We start from the raw sequence: 20275 nt of genomic DNA, 5'->3' as shown, positions 1-20275 counted from the left end.
ATACCAACACTTGTGTTTGTTGGAATTATTGAGAAAGTAGAAAAACTGGAAAGAAAAATATCACACACATAGAGTAACTAGGATGAAGTCATGTGGTTTTGTAGCAGAGTATGTTGAGGTCTGTAATGGCTTATATCCAATCAGTTCTTAACTGATGTGGCAGAAGCTAGCACCTTTAAGACTTAGGACATGTGACATTTTAATCTGAGTGTACAAATGCAAATTATAATGTATTGCTCTATAGGAAAGCAAGTTTATTATGGAGGTAAGTCCCAAGGGGCCTCAACAAACATGCTTGAGGCAGTGAAAGCCTTCAGTGGGCTTAGGCAGACCAAAGCTTGCTGCTTGTTGACTTAGAAACACTCTTGCATAGGAAATGGGAAGAGTGAAAACCACCACAGAGGGGCTAGTGGCTGCAGAGGTCTTAGTGCTCAAGAGCAGCTGAGACAACAATTAAATTTTAGAAAGAACCTGGAGTTTCTCAGTAAATCTGTAGACCTTGGTATAATTGCTTTTAAATTGCAAGGCAGCTATGTTTCATGTGTGCTACAGAGTGTTTCTGACATTCTGTCTTTAAATTGTTAGCACCTGACATTGGTAGGCAGCAAAAGATCAATAATTAGCTGCCTCAAACTATTCTGTTCAGGGCCAAGAAAAGGATAGTGGCCTTATAAAGCTTGTCCTTGGGCTTATGTGTAAACTATGCGAAGAAATACTTGATGAGTTTCAAGGTGATGTTATTATTGTAGAGGACTTTTGATGCTTTCCTATATTATGAGGGAAACTAAATTTACGAATTCCCCAAGTGGAAGAGAGACAGTGCCTTAAGGAGCACATGGAAGAAATCCTGGACCTCACCACAGCTCTGGGGACACAGGCTTCAGAGGCTTCCACACCAGTTTTGTCTCAAGAGCACTTTGCAAATGTTTTTTGGGTTGAAACAAATATGAAGGCAAAATAAAAACCATAGCTAAAAAGCAGACTTCTTAGACCTAATCAATTCTTTGACATGGCACTAGCCACAATGGTACAGGTTTAAAAATGTCTTTCTACAAGATAACTGGATAACTTTCTGCATGGTAACTAGATGATTAAATAGAGCTCATGGTCTACACAGCGCTGAAGTGTCAAGAACCCAGAATTCACAGAACAAATGCAAATGAAGAAGCTATGCATGGGAAGCTTCTGCTCCCAGAGATGGTAGGTGGATTGTATGAAACCTTTTGCTGAAGATGTCCCTCTATTAAATTTAAGTTAACAAATTATAGATTCTGATTTATTTGTGCTAAGCTGTGGCATCCTGGTAAGGATAAAAAATTCAGAAACTTTCCCCCAATCATCATTTTTGGAAGCCAGTCTCCAAGATGGCCCCCAATGAACCCTGCCTTGGTATTTAGAGCCTTGTGTAATACTGTCCATTGCAAATATTACTGGACCCAGTGACTCATTCATAACAAATGGAATAAGGCAGGAGAGATGGTGTGTGACTCAGAAATCAGGACATAGTGACGACGTGAGGTCACTCTCAGAGCCTACCCTGAGAAAAGTCATCTGCCATGTCATGAGGACATTCATGTAGCCTGTAGAAAAGTCTTTGGCCAACAGCAAAACTTAAGTAAGTAAATAAATAGAAAAATAAATAAAAATCAACAAAAAATCAGCAGCATACTACATGAGTAAAGTTTGGAAATGAATCTTCTAGGCTTCAGATCACTACAGCCCTGGGGGACAGCTGGACTGCCACTGCATGAGAGACCCTGAGTGAGGCAGAACTCTCCAGAAAAAAAGAGCTCCCAGATTCCTAAAACAGAAACCGCGAGTTGTTTTTATTTTATTTTATTTTATTTTATTTTTGTTTGTTTGTTTTAAGCTACAAAACTTCAGGGTTATCTGTCTCAGAGCAACAGACAATTAACATTGCCTTTGTCACTTAGAAATAACTGAGACTTTAGTATAGTTTTAGCTGATGTTGAATACTGAGCTCAAAAATATTCACCTGGGAAAATTGGTTAAAATCTGAGAATTTCCAACTTTTTTGAAAAGTCAGTATATGTGGGGGACAGTGTGATTATAATCTAGGTTGTCCTGTTAACTTTTTGGATTCTGAAAGAAAAGACATAACAGATATCTTGTGTTACAATATTAGGATGTATGAGGTACCAGAGAAACACCATACCTATTCTCATGAGTTCAAATAATTGTATAAAAAAAAAATTTCGCATAGATTGAGAATAATAAAAAAGGAAGGAGAGCTTCTTTTAATTTCTAATATTGCACATATATTGTCAAAAATATTAGAATTTTAAATTGATTATTTTGTCGCTTGATAGGTGTAGCTTTTAACTTCTTGTGAATTTGAAAGAAAAGGAGGATTTCTACTGAAGTTTTCTGGAATTTGTTATGGTAGCATTTATATATGTTATTATATTTCTTAATAATATCATTAAATTTCCCTACAGAACCAGTGGTAGGTTGCATTCAAAATAAGGTAGCGGGGAAACAACGTTGGACATATTTGGGGGTCGGGGAGAGAACAGAGTACATTTTCAACCTCAAACAGTAGCTATGAAGTAGATTGAAGCGATGCAGTAGATTGGCAGAATGGACTCTCATTTCAGAGCTTTCTCAAGGCAGAATGTATCTTTACCATGAATGGTCCCAAGAGGATTCTAAGGGAGCAGTGATTCTTCGAGAGAGACCAGGAAGGAATCATCTTGGAAACTGGTGCTCAGGTCATTCTAGGCTGCTGATTTCCTGGTGAGGGAGAGCTAAGGTCAGTTTTAGAAGCTCTGCCCGGTGAAGTAGGAGAGAATGATAGAGAGGAGTGCTGGAATATTCTTCTTCTGAAGACAGTATTATTACTGCAAGACCTATCCTTCCTCTGCCCCTTTACTCTGCTTTCAGAGAGTGTAGTGATTTATCTAATGAACAAATTTCAAAAGAAAGAACTCGGTACCATTTTTCCTCTTGAGAACTCTTAGCTCCCAGTACAGATTTTCACTCTTTCCCCTGGGGGCAAGCTCTTCCCCTTAACAGTTGCCCATAATAGCTTGACTGGGTAGGTGTCCTGAATACCGCTGGGTTCCTTTATCAAGACCATTTAGTCTTTAAACTTAGTGTTCCTCAGTTAAAATAAAATGATAAAAAAAGAAAGCAACACTTCGATTTTTCACTACCTTACTTTCCATCTTATTTCTCACTTTGTTTTGAGCCCCACCCCCAAAAGAATGGTGTTTTATCCCCCCCCCCCCCCCGGAAAATCCACACTTGTATCAAAATTCAAGTAACCCAAAGGATTTGGTTTGAAATGTTTAAAGGTCATGATACAAAATTTGCGTTTTTAATTCTATGTTTTTATCATGATCAATTTGATAAGTGATTCCAGTGTTAATAGGATGCCTCCCCAAATATACATTTTCCTTGTTTATGTAATAACAAAATACATGGGAAGAGAGAGAATTAATACAAAGTATCTACCCTGTGCTCAAAAATTGAGCTTTGGAGTCAGACAGATACAGCTTCTAATATCAGTTTTGGCAAATCATTCAACCTCGTTGAAGCCTATTTCTTCAATTGTTTCTCCATTTTATCTGCATAATGAGGAGTGGCAGGTACACTGAAGGATTAACCTGTGGATACATGATTCACGCAAGCAATGTCAAGCATGGTGCTTAACATCAGTGGACGCCCTATTTATATGGCATATTACCATCAGATCCTAACGTCTATTTTGTCTTACTGTATTCATTAGGTACAAACTCTTATGCCATTTTTTTACCCAGAGGATTTTTATCATAAATTTCTTGAAGCTATCATTTCATTAGATATGTTTACTCTCATGAACAATTTTTCTATTTAGTGTATAATTAGTGAGTATGGTACTCCAGACCAGTGTCAGGTCATCCTCTCTACTTTAAATTCAGCCATCTTCTTTAAATTCATAAGGTGCCATTTTAAGCTAATTCAAACTTTGTCAGCTTTCACCGCTTAATTTGTATGGATTTTAGATCTAGGAGCAAAATGAGGTCAAGGAATAAAAGTCCCTGTGGATATTGCTATAAAAAAAAATCTTTTAATACTTTTAATATTAGATTTGCTTGTAGAATGTCCACGGTGCAATTTAATAAATTCCGGGTTTGTTGCCTTAGAAAAAAGTTTCCTGTATCAGTCCTTAAGGAAGTTTTTGAGATAGTCTTTCTTGGTTAAGTTATCCTATTAACTGAACTGTCCACCATGGAGAGGCCTGATTTTGAAAGCAAAACTTTAATAAATTTAAGTGTTTAAAATTGATCTATCTCTTTCCCAGCATTTAGATATACGGCTGCCAAACTATAAAGAATCCTTACTCCATATCTTGTGCCCAAGGGAATTTCTGTGGGCTCAACTTTTCACACTGGCTCACAGTTGCTCTGTAAGAAACTTTGCTTGGGCTCCTGTGTTTGTATTATCTGATGTTATACACTCAAATTTTTAGATATTTCCCAGCTTCCAGCCTAGTCTCCTTCCCTTAGATCTCCATCTCTTTTGTTCTGGGCCCTAGTCTTCAGGCAACACAAATAACTCCCAAGACTACTTCTTTTTACACAGTTCCCTAGGACCACAGTCCATGCAGACAAAGGATTACTTGTAAAAACCACATAATCAATTTACTAAAAGAAAATTTTATCTTTATCAATAATTTTAGTATAATACCATTCAAAAAGGGCATACAATAAGAAATTTATTTGTGTTTGTATTTTTTTTTATTTCAAAAGTCATTGTTATATGGAATATGTCAATAACTTTAAAGTTCAGGAAATGAACATTCTTGCTTTAAAGAGGGAAAATCAAACAAAAGATTTGATTTTTTTTCATTAAACCTTGAACAGAATAGATAAAAGGAAGTCCACCTGCATATGATAATCCATTAAACTCTTATCACGGAACAGATTTTGTTTCTCTAGCTAAAGAAGTAAATTCCTTTCAAACACTAAAAACAAGTGATAAACTTACTTGTTGGAAAGAACTGCCTTTGCAAGAGCAAGGTTATGTCAAATGTTTAAGGGAAGATTAAAAACAAAACATAACAAAAAAGGAGAGAAGAATACTGGTGAATTACTCAGTTTTCCATTGCTGTGAAGAAACACCTGAGAAAAACAATTTTAAAAGAAGAAATAATTGTTTTGAATTGTGGCTTCAGGAATTTCACGTTATGGTGACTTATCCCTGTCACTTTAGGTCTTTGGTGAGAAAGAACATGGTGGGTGATGACAGAGCTACTCATTTCATGGAAGCCTGGAAGCAAAGAGAGAAAAAGAGAGACTGGGGACAAAATATAGTTCCCAGAGACCTGTTTCCTTCAACTAGGTATCACCTCCTAGAGTTGGTACCTCCTAGGTATCAGCATCTCCTAATAGTCCATTCAACTATGGATCCACCAAGGGATTAATCCATTGATGAGGTTAAAATCCTCATGACCAAATCACTTTCCAAAAGCCCCACCCCTGAACATTGCTTCATTGAGTACCAAACCCTGAATACATGAACTTTTGGGAGATATTTGATATCCAAACCTTAGCAACTGGCACTTTAGTTTTAATTTCATTTAATAGCCAGAATAAGATATAGTCACTCTCCTGTTTATAGCATCATCAAGAGATGGACAAACCTAAGCGTTTATCAGCTGAGAAGTAGATAATGAAAACATGGAACATATATATACACAATGGAATACTATTCTGTTATATAAAAGGATGAAATCTTGTCATTTGTGACAATGTGGCAGGAACTGAATATCACTTATGTGAAATAAGCCAGACACAGAAAGACAAGTAGCACATAATTTCACTCATATGTGAAATATAAAAATAATGTTGATCTCATAGAAATTAGTAGTAGACTAGTGGTTACCAGAGAGGCTGGGGAGAATTCAAGAGAGAGAGAGGGATGGGGGAAAGATTGATCAATGAGTACTAAGTTACAGTTAGGTAGGAGTAAAAAGTGTGCACAGTAGGGTGAATATAGCTAGAAATTGTGTACGTGTGTCTCACAAGCTAAAGGAAGAATTTGGAATGTTTTAGCCACAAGGAAGTGGTAAATATTTGAAATGTTTGATTACATAATGTAGACATTTCATGAACCATCACATGGTGCATCATCGATATGGATAGTTTTTGTGTTTTATGTATCAGTTAAAAAGAATTTTAATTAATAAAAAATAAAGAGAGTCAAGAATACTAATATCAAGGATATGCCAATCTTCCAAGTTCTGTTTTGTTTTTCTTTCGGACTTACTTAGTGTTCCAAATATCAGGACTAGTCGAATGTTCATGGAGCAAGGGTTAGAAAGAGAAAGAATGCTTGTTCTGGTCTTACCTTTCATAATACTAACTGTGTGACCAGCAGTGAACTGCAACTTCTCAGATTTTCCCAGTCATTTCTGCCTCACTGGGTGACTGAAAAATTAAATGAGAAAATGTGTAGGGTCACTAGCAAAGTAGCTGGAATATGGTAACTGCTCAATAAACAGGAGCTCATCACTGGGGAAAGGAAGTGCATATTCCTGTGGTCAGAGTTTCTTATGTGGACACCCAATGAGAGGTTTTATAAATTGTCTAATTCAGTCCATGCATTGGCTGTATTAAAACAAATTTTTCTCCATTTAATTATCATTCAACATAGCTATTCTACAAGCTCAAACATGTACATTGAATTCTTCCTCACATTTCATTTACTATTACATTCCTTGGGCTACACAGCAGGTTTTTAATCTCAGACAGATTTTCATGCCTCAATCATCTTAAAATATTAGCCAAGATCAGTATTAAAGAAACTAATGTAGCAATACTAACATGCTTTGGATCCAGATTGTCATTCCACACAGCATGAGGAAAGTTGTGTTGATCAGACCATTTTCAACCTAAGGTAAATTTGGAAGCTTATTGATTTATTTGGGAGCTTTCTGAACAGCTTTCCTGATAACAAATTCAAGCTGTGTTCACTTTTAAAGTTAATCAGAGGCACTATCATGTTTTCTCCTAGAACTTTTAAAAATTATCTGTTCTTATTTTCACTGTTCAATATCTTGGGTCCTCTAGGAATTTCTTTTTTTCTTTTCTTTTCTTTTCTTTTTTTCTGCTTTTATTTCATCCAACTATTCCCCTGTGTACTTGGCATTGTCTTTTAATTTCAGTATTTCCCTTGTCTTCATGCAGGATCATTTAACTTCATAGAGGAATTCCTTTTTATGTACTTTCCTTTTAATTGTTAAATACTGAAAATCCAGCCCTCTTGTCTCCGCTCCCCAAAGATTCATTTGCCTGTCTTTTCTCTCATTTCCAAATAAATATGAGAAATATTGTCATTGTGGTTTTAATCTTTTACCACTGTAGAAATGGATCTTTTCCTTTTAGATGTTCCCCAATGCTCTTTTTCAATCTCCCCGTGGAAAATAATTGCCATCCCTGTATATTTTTGAGTATACTTGATTTAAATATCCAATTATGCTTCTAATACATATGACCTGGAATTATAGTTGATTGGATTCCAGTTTGCTTGCCCATCAGATTATCATCCCCTGAGGCTTATGGGCATTCCTAGAATTGTTCCATTCCTCATACCTCCTAGGACATAGTTCAGTCATAATAAGCACTAATTTAATGTTAGTTGAAATGAATACTAGCAATCCAGACACTTACATTTCTTATCTGCCTGCCCTGTGCCAACTACTCTGCCACATTGGTATTGCTATATTGCTGGTGCCCTAACTGGGCAGGTACACAAATAAACAAAACCAACATAATTAGTTATGCACCTCACAGCAGTTAGTGAGCTTCCACCCTGTATCCCTCTTTTGCCTAAAATATTATTGCAAATTAGTAATTGCATTTAACTAAATAAAATGAATGATATCAAGGACTGCACAAAATCTAATTTGCTTTGACCATAAATGTTCCCTCTATTTCCTGGTCTCCTCTGTGGCTAGGATGGATGATAATGCAGTTCTAGCAAACAGACAGATGTTGAAAAATGCGAAAGGGAAATTGGAAAATTTTTTTCATAAAAGGGGCAGACCTCAATGACACCATCCCTTTCAGCACATCAGTAACCTAGAACAAAGATGGGACACCTAGAGTTGTGGCGGGTATCTTGCAGTGGTAAGGAAAGGAGCCAAACTCTCAGGCCAGACAGACTTTCATGCCTCACTGGAGTGCTAAGATGTTGCTCATGATTATACAACTCCTGACTTCCAGTTTTGTTAGAAAACGAAACTCTTAAATGTTTATGCTACTCTTTCTTGAATTATGTTCCCATTACTCAGAAAAAACATCCTATCCTCTTTTATAAACAAAAGAGAAAGTGACTCAGAGACACTAATGTGCCCAAGGTCATGTGTTGGTTTTGTGGCCTAGTGCTGCGTCTATTTCCTGCCACTCCGATACTTGATACTTGACACGGCTCTGTTGGAGTAGAGGATCCGACACTTGACATGGTCTGTTGGAATAGAGGACTCAACATTTGACGTGGTTCTGTTGATTGTCCTCCCTCTTGGGCATAGGCGTGGCATGTCTCCATGCGTAGTTACTTTTTAATATTAATAATCAATATATCATTAGAAACTTATTGGAAAAAAAAAATCGGGAAGGTTTTACTGTATTGGGACACAAAATAGTGCACAATAAAAATTTACCAGTAATACATAGATAAAATATATGAAAATAAACAATTGTAGCTATGCTGGAGTTTAAAGGAGCCTGTGATTGCTTTAGTATAATAATAGATGGATAAAGAGACATTCCTCTGAGCTTGGATGCAGTGTTTAGCCTTTGTTGCTTTCCTAGTTTTATTGGTTGATTCTAGAGATACTTTACATAGTAAAAACATTTAGGTTAGTCATAAATATAGTTTGTGTTTTTCCTATGTTTAGCCTAATTCTTTGAGAATCAGAATAAGATTGTAGTCTGCCATTATATGAAATTAGAATAGACTAAATATTAATTATAAGTTGATTTCTTTGCCCTTTAAAAATAGTAAAAGTTTTTCACTGTTAAACACTCGAGTTCATTGTGGGGGTGATTTCTCAGAAAATCAGGTAACATGTTTGTTCTGAATGTTGAAGGCTGGCAGATCATGGTGCCCTCAGTTTAGCTGGGAGACATGGTTGTTTTAATCTAGCTGAGAAATAAAGTTGTTTTGGTCTGAGCTGTCATACAGAGAGAATGTGTACTTTGAGAAGAAGCATAGATTGTACTTTCGAAGGTTTTTCTTGTTTTAAACTAACAAAAAATGATATAATCATTACTAAAGAAAAATATCTATAAAAAGGCTGGCAGAAAAAATAGAGATTCAGCCTCAGAACACTTGGTGTCTGTGTGCTGTTTCTCCACTACGCTGAGACCTCCCGCCCACCTAGGACCCCCGACTGTGCTAGGGCTGGACCCCGGCAGATTGGCGCCCAACGTGGGGCCTGAAGAGTGGTAAGTAAAGTCGCATTTCGGGGAGGCTAGGATCTTGTCTAGGGTGCTGCAAACCCCTTGGTAGAGAAAATGCTGAGTGAGGAAGGACAGGTAATCACAGAACCTTGAGAAGTTAGGACCCTGGCAGCCTAGTGGCAAAGCTGCACCACAAATGCAGTTTGACTTTTGTACAAACTTCTAGTTCTGGTTTTCTAGATGATACCTTTGACAACAGGAACACTACGTATACATTTTTACCAGTTGTAATATTTTGTAGGCAATGGGCCTCAAAGTCACTGTTATTCCTCCATCTTAACTTTGAATCTTTTACGTGTGGTCATATTTTATTTATTTCTTATAAATTTTTTGAATATTGTGGTTAAGCAAGGGGCATTAGAAGTGAATGTGTTTCACTTTATATATTGGTTCATTTATTATTATTATTATTATTATTTGCACTGGGGATTGAACTCAGGGGCACTCGACCACTGAGCCACATCCCCAGCCCTATTTTATTTAGAGACAGGGTCTCACTGAGTTGCTTAGCATCTCACCACTGCTGAGGCTGGCTTTGAATTCATGATCCTCCTGCTTCAGCCTCCTGAGATGATGGGATTACAGGAATGTGCCACTGTGCCCGGTGATGTATATTGTTAATTCTAGTTAAAATAAAGGCAGGGTGGTAACCTGACTCACTAATGGAAAATCATATGCTTGTTCTGGAGTCTTTAAACAAAGGGTGAACATACCTCCCATAGGTAAGGTCCTACTATACAATTTACTAGAGCCAAAATGTTGGTTTTCCCTCTTGAAAATACTGTCCCCATTCCAGTCCTCTGAGAAACAATTAGCCAGTCAATTTTAAGGCTTTGCGTTCATAATTTGGACTGTATCCTGTCATTGATATTTATTTTAATCTTCTATTGATTTCGGTGGGAATTCTTCATGTAGAATGAAGGCAGGATATAGCCCTAAAGGAATTTCTGCAAAGAAGGTTCCCACTTTCATCTCTTTGTGTTTGATTTTTATTATGTTTAGGTCATGACGCTGTACATCTAAAAATAGCTCTACAGGCTACAGCTATGATAAGGTCTTCTATTTTTGCATTCAGACTCAAAGGTCAATGAGAATGCTAAAGTCTCACAGGGAAGAACTACATTATAAATGATTTTTAACCCCATGTGTTTGGTCCCTTTACAAAGAAAGGAAAAGCATTTGTACTATTAAAAAATGTCAGTTTTACTTTATATATTCCCAAGTGCCTACCATGAAATTCATTTAATAACTGTCCAAATGAACCATGAATAAAACATTGGGTATAATATAATATAGTCATCTAAATTTATAGTAATGATGACTGTGGAATTATGGACCTTAGACTTTCCTTGGAATGGTTTTAAGTTTGTTAAAAGGCAAGGTAGAAAACTGTATATTCAAATATTTTTCTATTGGAGAAGAAATGAACCTTTCCATTATTACAAATGGCAGGTCTTCCTCAACACCATATGTAACTAACTGAATTTGTTGTGAAAATGGTGTCGTAGAAGTGGAACTCAATCTCTCAGATCTTTTTTTTTAATGGTTTTATTAGAGCTTCATACTCATCTATAGTAGGAGAGTTCATTTTGACATATTCATATATGCATGGAATATAATTCGCTCCATTTCAATCCACAGTACTTCTCTTTTCCCTCCCTCTCCTTCCTCCTCATTTTCCTTTCTCTACCTATCATCCTTCTATTTATTATTTTTTTAACTGAAGCTTTATAGATATATAGAGAGGTGGAATTCACTGTAGTATATGCATTTATGTGCAAAGCACAATTTGTTCAATTTCATTCCTTAGTTCCTCCCTTTCCCCTCCTTCATTCCCCTTCCTCTACTCCACTGACCTCCCTTCTATTTTCATGGATCTCCCCTCCATCCTCCCCCACTCTCTTTTTCACTCTAAATTTTGTATATGAGAAAGAAAACCCTTTTGGCTTTCTGAGTCTGGCTTACCTCACTTAGCATGATGTTCTCCAGGTCCATCCATTTTCCAGAAAATGTTATAAATTCTTTCTGTTTTATGACTGAGTAAAACTCCATTGTGTATATAAACCACATTTTCATTATCCATTCACCAGCTGACAGACACCTGGACTGCTTCCATATTTTGGCTATTGTGAATTGTGCTGCTATAAACATTGATATGCCCTTATCACTAGAGTATGCTGATTTTAGTTCTTTTGGAGGAATACCAAAGGATAGCTGGGTCTTGTGGTGGTTCCATTTTTAGTCTTTTGAGGAATCTTCATACTGCTTTCAAAAGTGGTTGTATTAATTTGCAGTCCCACCAACAATGAGCGAGTGTACCTTTTTCCCCACATCCTTGTCAACATTAATTGTTACTTGCATTCTTGATGATTGCCATTCTGACTGGAGTGAGATGAAACCTCAGTTTAGTTTTGATTTGCATTTCCCTGCTTTCCAAGGATATTGAACACTTTTTCATGAATTTGTTGTTCATCTGCATTTCTTCTTTGGAGAAATATCTGTTTATAGCTATTTTGATCATTTATTAATTGAACTACTTGGTGGGGTTTCTGTGTGTGTTAAGTTTTTCTTAAGTTCTTGATATATTTTGGATATTAATCCCCTTTCAGAGGAGTAGTTGGCAAAGGTTTCATCCTGTTCTTTCGGCCGTATTTTCATGTTTTAAATAATTTCCTTTGCTGTACAGAAATTTTTAAGTTTTATTTCATCACATGTATCGATTCTTGGCTTGATTTCTTGAACTTTAGCGGTCTTGTTAATTAAGTCTGCGCCTGCTCCAGTATGTTGGAGTGTTGACCCTGTGTCTTATTCGGGCAATGGTAATGTTCTGGTCCAATTCCTAGTTCTTTGATCCACTTTGATTGGACTTTTGTGCAGGATGAGAAGTAGAGATCTAGTTTCATTCTTCTCCCTATTGATATCCAGTTTTCCCAAAATCATTTGTTAAAAAGGTTTCCCTTTTGTTTTTGGCACATTAGTCAAGTATCAGATTAGTGTATCTATGTGGGTTTTTGTTTTGTTTCTTCTATCCTAGTTCATTGAGATTTATGTCTGCTTTGACGCCAATACCATTCTGTTTTTGTTACTATCACTCTGTAGTATAATTTGAGATCAGATATTGTGATGCCTCCAGCATCATTCCTTTTGCTCATTATTCTCAGATCCTTTTTGATAAAGGATTCAATTTGAGGAGCTTGGTTATCTGAAAGCTTCTGAGCCAAGGTCATGTTCTTGTCAGAGTAATCTCAGATGATGACTGAACAAAACTGATATCCAAAGTCTTCACCAGTTACTTATGTTTTAAGCAGTTTGTGTTGCTGAAACCAAAAGATCTGACAAGTACAACTTAGGGGAGGAAATATTTATGTGGTTCCTGAAGTTCAGTCCTTGGTCAGCCATTGCTCTGCGTCTGACGTAAGGGAAAACATAAAGGGCACAGAATAGGAAAGCAGCTCAGGACATGACAGACAGGAAGCACAGAGAGAGCTCCACTCACCAGGGACAAAATATCAACCTCAAATGCATGTCCTCAGTAACCTATTTCTTCCAGCCACACCCTACCTACCCACAATTACCACCCAGTTAATCCATATCAATGGATTAATCCACTGATTAGATTACAAATCTCATTATCTAATAATTTCACTTCTTAATATTCTTGCATTGTCTTTCACATGAATTTTTGGTGGAGAACCATATATAAACTGTAATGTCCCATCCCTGGCCCCCAAAAGCTCATGCCACCTCCCAATGAAAAACACACCTAATCCATTTCCAAAAATCCCATAATCAAAAGTTTCAGCATTGCCCAAAAGTGAATCCAAGTCCAAAGTGTCCTTTGAGACTCAAGGCAAATTCTTGGACATTTTCCCCTGCAAAACTCAAAAGCAAGTTACATAAATATACAAAAACACAGAGTAAAGATTTCCATTCCAAAAGGAAGAATTAGGGACAGAGAAAGAAAAAATGGGACCAAAACAAAACCAAATCCAGTGAGTCAAACAAGTTTTGAATCATAATGTTGTCTCCAAAGGGCTTGTATGGCTCAACTACTATGATCTTTGGATTACAGCCCACATGACTACTCTCTTGGCTTATTTTTGCTTAATTTCTGTAACTTTCCTCAGCAGATACTCCATGTTATGCGAATCTGTTAGTCTCAGGGTTCTCCTCTGAAACTTGGGCTTCCTTCACACATCTTCACACATTGTCCTCTCGGGGGATGATTACAAGATTTCCAACCCTGGTACACTTCATCTGGCCTCTCAGACTTCCCTTTGAAATCTTGTTGGCCTCCAAGACCTCCTAAAATGAAGTTTCTTCCACATGCAGCATGGGTGAGGAAAAGGGTTTCTGTCAGAGGGATGGGCTGGCTGTATATTAATCACTAAGAAACTTATTTAATAGAAGAACCACAGGAGACAATTATCCTTTGAAGCAGGTGCATGACCCGGAGAGCCATACCAATCAGGCTCTAATAATAATGGAGGAGTCCACCTTCCCTTTATTTATAGTTATATAGGTCAAGGGGGAACCAGGAGGAGCTTCTTCTGTGAGGAACAGGATGGGGTAGAGTTAAGGAAGCCATTTGCTCTAGCAGGTCATCACAGAAGGTCCAGAAAATTTCGGGCAGTGAGTCACCCTGCATGGAAGTCACATACTTTAGGTGATCTGGAACATTTTCTCAATGATTGCCAATTCCTGAAAGTCAGACCTCCATGTCCAATGGCTCAACCAAGTCTGATCTTGCTACTCACAGATGGCTCCCCACATCCTAACTTGAGCCTGCAGCATTTCTGCAGAACCAGAACCAGTGGATGAGGCCAAGGACTGTTGCATTCTTGAGCAGACCTCCTGGGACCATGGCTGCAATAGCTCCTGAGTGCCTGGGTAGCTCAGCATGGTGAAAAAACTTCCTGGGTTCCCCTGTGCAAGAAGGGTGAATCGTGGTCTCTTTTTAAAGGAATTTTTACTTTTAACTCTTGAATTTGCATTGGGTATAGTCTTGCCAATTCCTGGGATGACTTCTTGACATTTTTCTATTATTTCTGGGTAAAATACTTAGCATCACTTTAATGGTTTGAATCTTTTCAACAACCACAACTTCATTGGTCCCAGTTTTACATGCACTTTTGTGGTCAAATTTTTCAGTTTGGCCAAATTATTCTACTCTTCCCAGTCTTATTTCTGTTACTTATTTCCACAGTAAACTTAGTTAAAAGTCATCAGTAATATCCATGCCACTAACCAAATGCTGTGCTGCCTTGAAATTAGTCCATCACTTTTAACTTCAGTAGTCTCAGGACATGGACAAAATGTAGACAACTTTTTCCCCAAATGTAACATATATGTCCTCTGGTCCAATTTGCAGTAGAGTCCTTCTTCCCCTGTGAAACTTCATGAACCCAGCCTTTACTTTTTACAATTCTATCAGTATGCTGGTCTTATGAGATCCCACAGAACTACCATTAAACTGTACTTAAACCATCTAAGGCTTCTCCAACCTGCATTTCCAAACTTTTCTAAACTCCCCATAAATCAGTTCCAAATGCTTCCAAACCTCAGGGTCAAGTTAGTCACAGCACACACCTCATTGTCAGTACCAATTTTCCTATTAGTCAGCTTTGCATTGCTGTAAACAAAAGACCTGACAAGAACAACTTCGAGGGAAGAAAAGTTAATTTTGGTTCCTGGTTTCAGGAGTTCAGTCTTTGGTTGTCAAACTACATTGCTCTGGTCCCAGTGTGAGGGTAAACGTTATGACAGAAAACTATGGCAGAAGAAAGTAGCTGAGAATATGACAGTATGACAGCCAGAAAGCAGAGAGAGGGAGAGGAAGAGGGAGAATGAGAGAGAGAGAGAGAGAGAGAGAGAGAGAGAGAGAGAGAGAGAGAGAGAGAGAGAGAGTACTCAACTCACTAGGGACAAAATATAAACCCCAAAGTCATGTACCTAATAACTGATTCCTCCAGTCACACCCTACCTGCCTATAACCACTACGAAGTTAATCCATCATGGATTAATCCCCTGATTATGTTACAGCTCTCATAGTCCAATTGTTTCACATCTGAACAGTTCCGCCTTGTCTCATGCATGAGCTTGTGGTGGATGGTTCATATCTTTTCTGGACATTTTTAATAGGTAGAGCTTACTTCCCATTGCACTAATAGAGATTATGTTAGATCAGCATCATGGCCTGTTGGCTACTTCTGCATGGTTCTGCATCCTTCCCTTTTTGTTTTCTCTACAAAAATTGCATTCAGTCTTATCTCCAGTCCAGTGTCTGCTTCCTAGAGGACCCGGTTGATACAAAGAGTAGTTCAATAAGTGAAGCAGGAAAAATGTAGCTTCAGAACTCTATCACTTACCACCCATATAGTATGAGGGCACCATTCTGGGTGGTATGGGAACCATGAATAGTCCTTGGCACAAGAAGGCAGTCCATTTGCTGATCATTCACTGGTGGTGATTTGGGAAGTGAAAAAAAAGACAGTGGAAAGAGACTGCTGTCATTAAGTGATACCAATGACCTTCTTATTGAAAATTCAGTGGTATTAAACAAAAATTGAAACTCAGAATGCTTCCTTGGCAAGTCTCCTTTCTTCTCCTGGGAAGTGCAGATAAATTTCAATTAGAATTATATTAACTAATCTTCAAAGACTATTGGAAGCTCAGATGAAGCAGGTCTATTTTACTAAGTTGTGGTCCCTATTTGAAAACCCTGAGACTCTTCTATGTGAGATGAAGATATTTGGGTGGATTCCCCTTAAGATTCTGATTTCCTAAACTCTTTGAAAAATAAAAAATAAACTACAATTTTAGAGCAATTTTAGAGTCACAGCAAATTGAGCTGTAAGTACAAAGTTATCATGCTTCTCCTTTCTCCCTCCACACAACCTTCTCTACCATCAAGAGAAGTAGAGCCACATACTACCTGCCTATATTTACCTCCAAGTTAATCCATACCAATGGATTAATCGACTAATTAGGTTAAAGCTCTCATAATCTCATTATTTCACCAATGAACATTCTTGTATTGTCTCACATACGAGCTTTTGGGGATATCTCATATCTAAACCATAAAGCTAGCTAAAAGTGGGACTGATGGTTTGGTTGTCACATCCAGTTGTCTTTTCCAAAGTTCCCAAATGTATAACAATAACTGACTTGAAATTTGAAGTGCTGTGGTTTGACTGTAGTTTATCCTCCATGTATTGGGAACTTGGTCTTCAGTGTGAGGATGTTGTACAAGTAGAACATTAAGAGGCAGAGACTACTAGGCAGTCTTTAGATCGTTGAGTATGTGCCCTTAAAAGGTATTAAGGTAGCTCTAACACAGTCTCTTGGTAGTTCTCATGAGAGGCTTATAAATGCCTGAGGTTGGCCCTGCCACCCAGATACTCTGACTTTCTATATCAAGAGGTGATTGTCCACTTCCATGTGTGCACTTGTCATTATCATCTGCCATGACATGACTTGGCTAAGAGAGCCTTACCACAACTGAGTCAATGCCAGGTGTGACATGCCCTTGAACCTCCTGTGAACTAAATAAACCTCCTTTCTTCATAAGTATCCCGCCTTCAGTATTTTGCTATAGTGATGAAAAGTTGAGCAACTTGGAACTCCATTCACAATGGGTTCTTGACCTATTTGGTAATTGTCTTCTTTAAGTTTGGAAAGTAAATGGAAAATATTTCATGGCAAAAGGATGATGAAGATTGATGGCAACCAAATAAATAAAAAAAAAAAAAAAGAGGGAGGTGGTGTCTACCACAGCTGTTATATGTCTATTACTGCTCCACTATATCTGTCACTCTGGCCCCTTCAAGAAAAGCATGGGTATTGGAGGGTTATTATGGACTACTTCAAGAAATAGTTTGATCAGCTTCCATGATGCAAGTGGGATCATTGCTAGAAAGGTCATACATGGCCTCAGGTACATGGCATACCACAGTGTTACATCACTTCTTAGTGTATATTTTTCTTTCCCAATTGAAAAAATATGATCAGAAATCATTAACTTTCACTTGGAAAGAAAATCAATACACATTCAGTTTTTCTCCAGAGCTTTCTTAAGTATCTCACTCTATAAGAGAATCTAAAGAGATCTGTTCTGTCTGGGCATGCCACAAAACATCATTCTGATCTACTCTCTTAAAGACAACATGTTAATTTGTCAGGATGAGCAAGACCTTTTCTAGGTACGGTGCTCCAGAGAATAGGAGCTAAATTATGGGAAGAATCAGAATCCTGCCACTTTAGTAAAGATTTTACAGCCAAGAAGTCAAGGACATGCTGGCACATTCCCTTCACAGTGATGGCATAGAGTTTATTGCATCTTGAATTCCCGCTCCTCACAGAGGGAAGCATAAATCTCAGCAGTTCTCTTAGGATTCTGGAGACCATATATTCCATACCTAGGAACACTGCTCTGGCCCATCTATAGGATGAATGACCTCAGTCAGGAAGGTTCTGGATTAAATAATTGCAGGCACAGATAAAGCACCAGTTCAAGACCACACTCTGAGTTTGGATCCCCTCGACCATGAGGCAATGTGTACAGTGAGTTAGGAAACTTTATACGATGCTGTGGCCCCCAGTATAAAGAATACATGGGCCTTGTGCTGTAGAAACAGAAGTAAATCACCAGTATTCCTAATGATCCACTGGAGCATTTTGTTTCCTCACCTTGCACCTTTGACATCTACAAGATATGGCAATTATTCCTGAAAGAAGAACAATAACCCTAACAGCTAGACACTATTGTAAGTACTGTGCATATGTTAATCCATTTAACATTATCATTAACCTCCAGTTAATGTGGAAACCAAAACATAGAGAGGAAAATTATCCAAATCCACATATTTATTTAGTGAAAACCTCAACCACTACAGGAACAAAAATTTATAACATAATGAATCAGATAATATTCAGTTGATATCCTGGCCATGAGATCTTTTATGCAGCCCAATTGCAAGTCAAGAGCTACTGAGCTTTGAAACGAAGACCTGATTGCCCTTTAAAATCATCAGGGCCTCATCTGTTTCTCTCAGCACAGGATCTTCTCAGCATCCACAGGATCTCCTGAACCATGAGGCCCATTGTTTCCATTGCAGTCTCCAGAGGAGGAGAGCACTCATTTTCTTTGTGTCAAACTCACAATTTCTATGAGGCAGTACAGCTCACACATAATGATATGTTTATTTCAAAACCAACAAGGCTCTTTTCTTTCTTTTTCTTTCTTTCTTTCTTTCTCTTTCTTTCTTTCTTTCTTTCTTTCTTTCTTTCTTTCTTTCTTTCTTTCTTTCTTTCTTTCTCTTCCCTTCCTTCCTTCCTTCCTTCCTTCCTTCCTTCCTTCCTTCCTTCCTTCCTTCCTTCCTTCCTTCCTTTCTTCCTTCCTTCGTTTTTAATTTTGAAAGGGAGATACCTTTGACATAAAACCCTGGTAAACTTCAAGAAAGTGTCAGGTCCCTACACTTTGGGGACTTTTATTTCCAAGGCTGTGCTACTCACGTATCTTGTCAAGGTAATCACAATTCTGTTGTTACCTAGTGCCATCAGTGTGACGTCCTGAGTGTTCATGAGGTAGCTGTTACTCCCTACAGAATGACATGGGACTCAGAATTGAAGAGTTGATATGACTTTGCGGAAGACAGTGAAGGTATACTATTGACTCTCTTACGTGACAGATAAACTTCTGCTACTTCCAGCTTTGGAGGATAGAGAAAAAAACATTTTTTTCAAATTAGTGGATGCTTACCAAAGGTTTATATTGATTTCTTCCAATGAAGAGATTACATCTTATACAAAATTGTAATTTGAATTCCCTCTTGATTAGACTTCTGATCATCTATTTTCATTCTTCACCATCAGTTTCTTTTTCATTAGCCAAACTAGACACTTAACTGTACAAGGGATGTAAATCTCCACTTCATATTCAAGCCTTTAAAGATGTTACAAATATTTCAATTTCACCAGGTATGTGGTATTGTTTTTCAGAAGGTTCCACTTAGCCACTCCTAACAATAACAATAATAGCACAAATTTATATGGTTTTTATACTAGACACTACTTTGAGCACAAATACGGTATTAACGCCCCTAACCTTACAAGATTCCTATAAGATAGATAGTATTATCAGGCAGCTTAACATCATTAAAGTGCCAATAAAGAGATTCTCAGACCTCCAGTCAGAATAACAACAACCAAGAACACAAGCAACAATAAATGTCGACGGGGACGTGGGGAAAAGGACACTCTCATACATTGCTGGTGGAACTGCAAATTAGTGCAACCACTCTGGAAAGTCATATAGAGATTCTTCAAAAAACCATGAATGGAACCATCATTTGACCCAGTTATACCACTCCTAAGTATATATTCAAAAGAGTTAAAATCAGCATACAACAGTAATACAGCCACATCAATGTTTATAGCAGTTCAACTCAGAGTAGCTAAGCTATGGAACAAACCTAGGTGTCCTTCAACAGATGAATGGATAAAGGAAATTTGGTATATATAAAAAATGTCATATTACTCAGCCATAAAAGAGAATGATTTTATGACTTTTGCAGGTGCATGGATAGAACCAGAGACTGTCATGCTAAGTGAAATAAGCCAATCCCACAAAACCAAAGGTCAAATGTTCTACTGACATACAAAAAGGGGAAGAATAGAAGTTCAGTGGATTAGACAGATGGGAATAAAGGGAAGGGAGGAGAATAGGAATGGGAAAGATAGTGAAATGAAGTAGACATAACTTTCCTATATTCATATATGAATACACCAAAGTGAATCTCCACATT

At 37.6% G+C, this 20275-nt stretch overlaps 1 long non-coding RNA gene across 1 annotated transcript in view; it reads right to left on the bottom strand.

Moving 5' to 3' along the window:
- Positions 1-3506: 3506 nt before the first annotated feature.
- The window catches only part of LOC306661812, a 100281-nt gene continuing 83512 nt past the window's right edge, over positions 3507-20275 (bottom strand). Inside the window, exons 2-3 of the long non-coding RNA XR_013763966.1 lie at positions 6355-6434; positions 3507-3629 (exon numbers count right to left, since the gene is read on the bottom strand). This is a non-coding gene — a long non-coding RNA (uncharacterized lncRNA). The remainder of the gene's footprint in view (positions 3630-6354; positions 6435-20275) is intronic.

Source organism: Sciurus vulgaris (genome assembly GCF_902686455.1).
Source record: "Sciurus vulgaris genome assembly, chromosome: 5".
NCBI classification, from domain to species: Eukaryota; Metazoa; Chordata; class Mammalia; order Rodentia; family Sciuridae; genus Sciurus; species Sciurus vulgaris.
The sequence above is the reverse complement of the archived record's forward strand: the minus strand, read 5'-3'. Positions and strand labels throughout refer to the sequence as shown.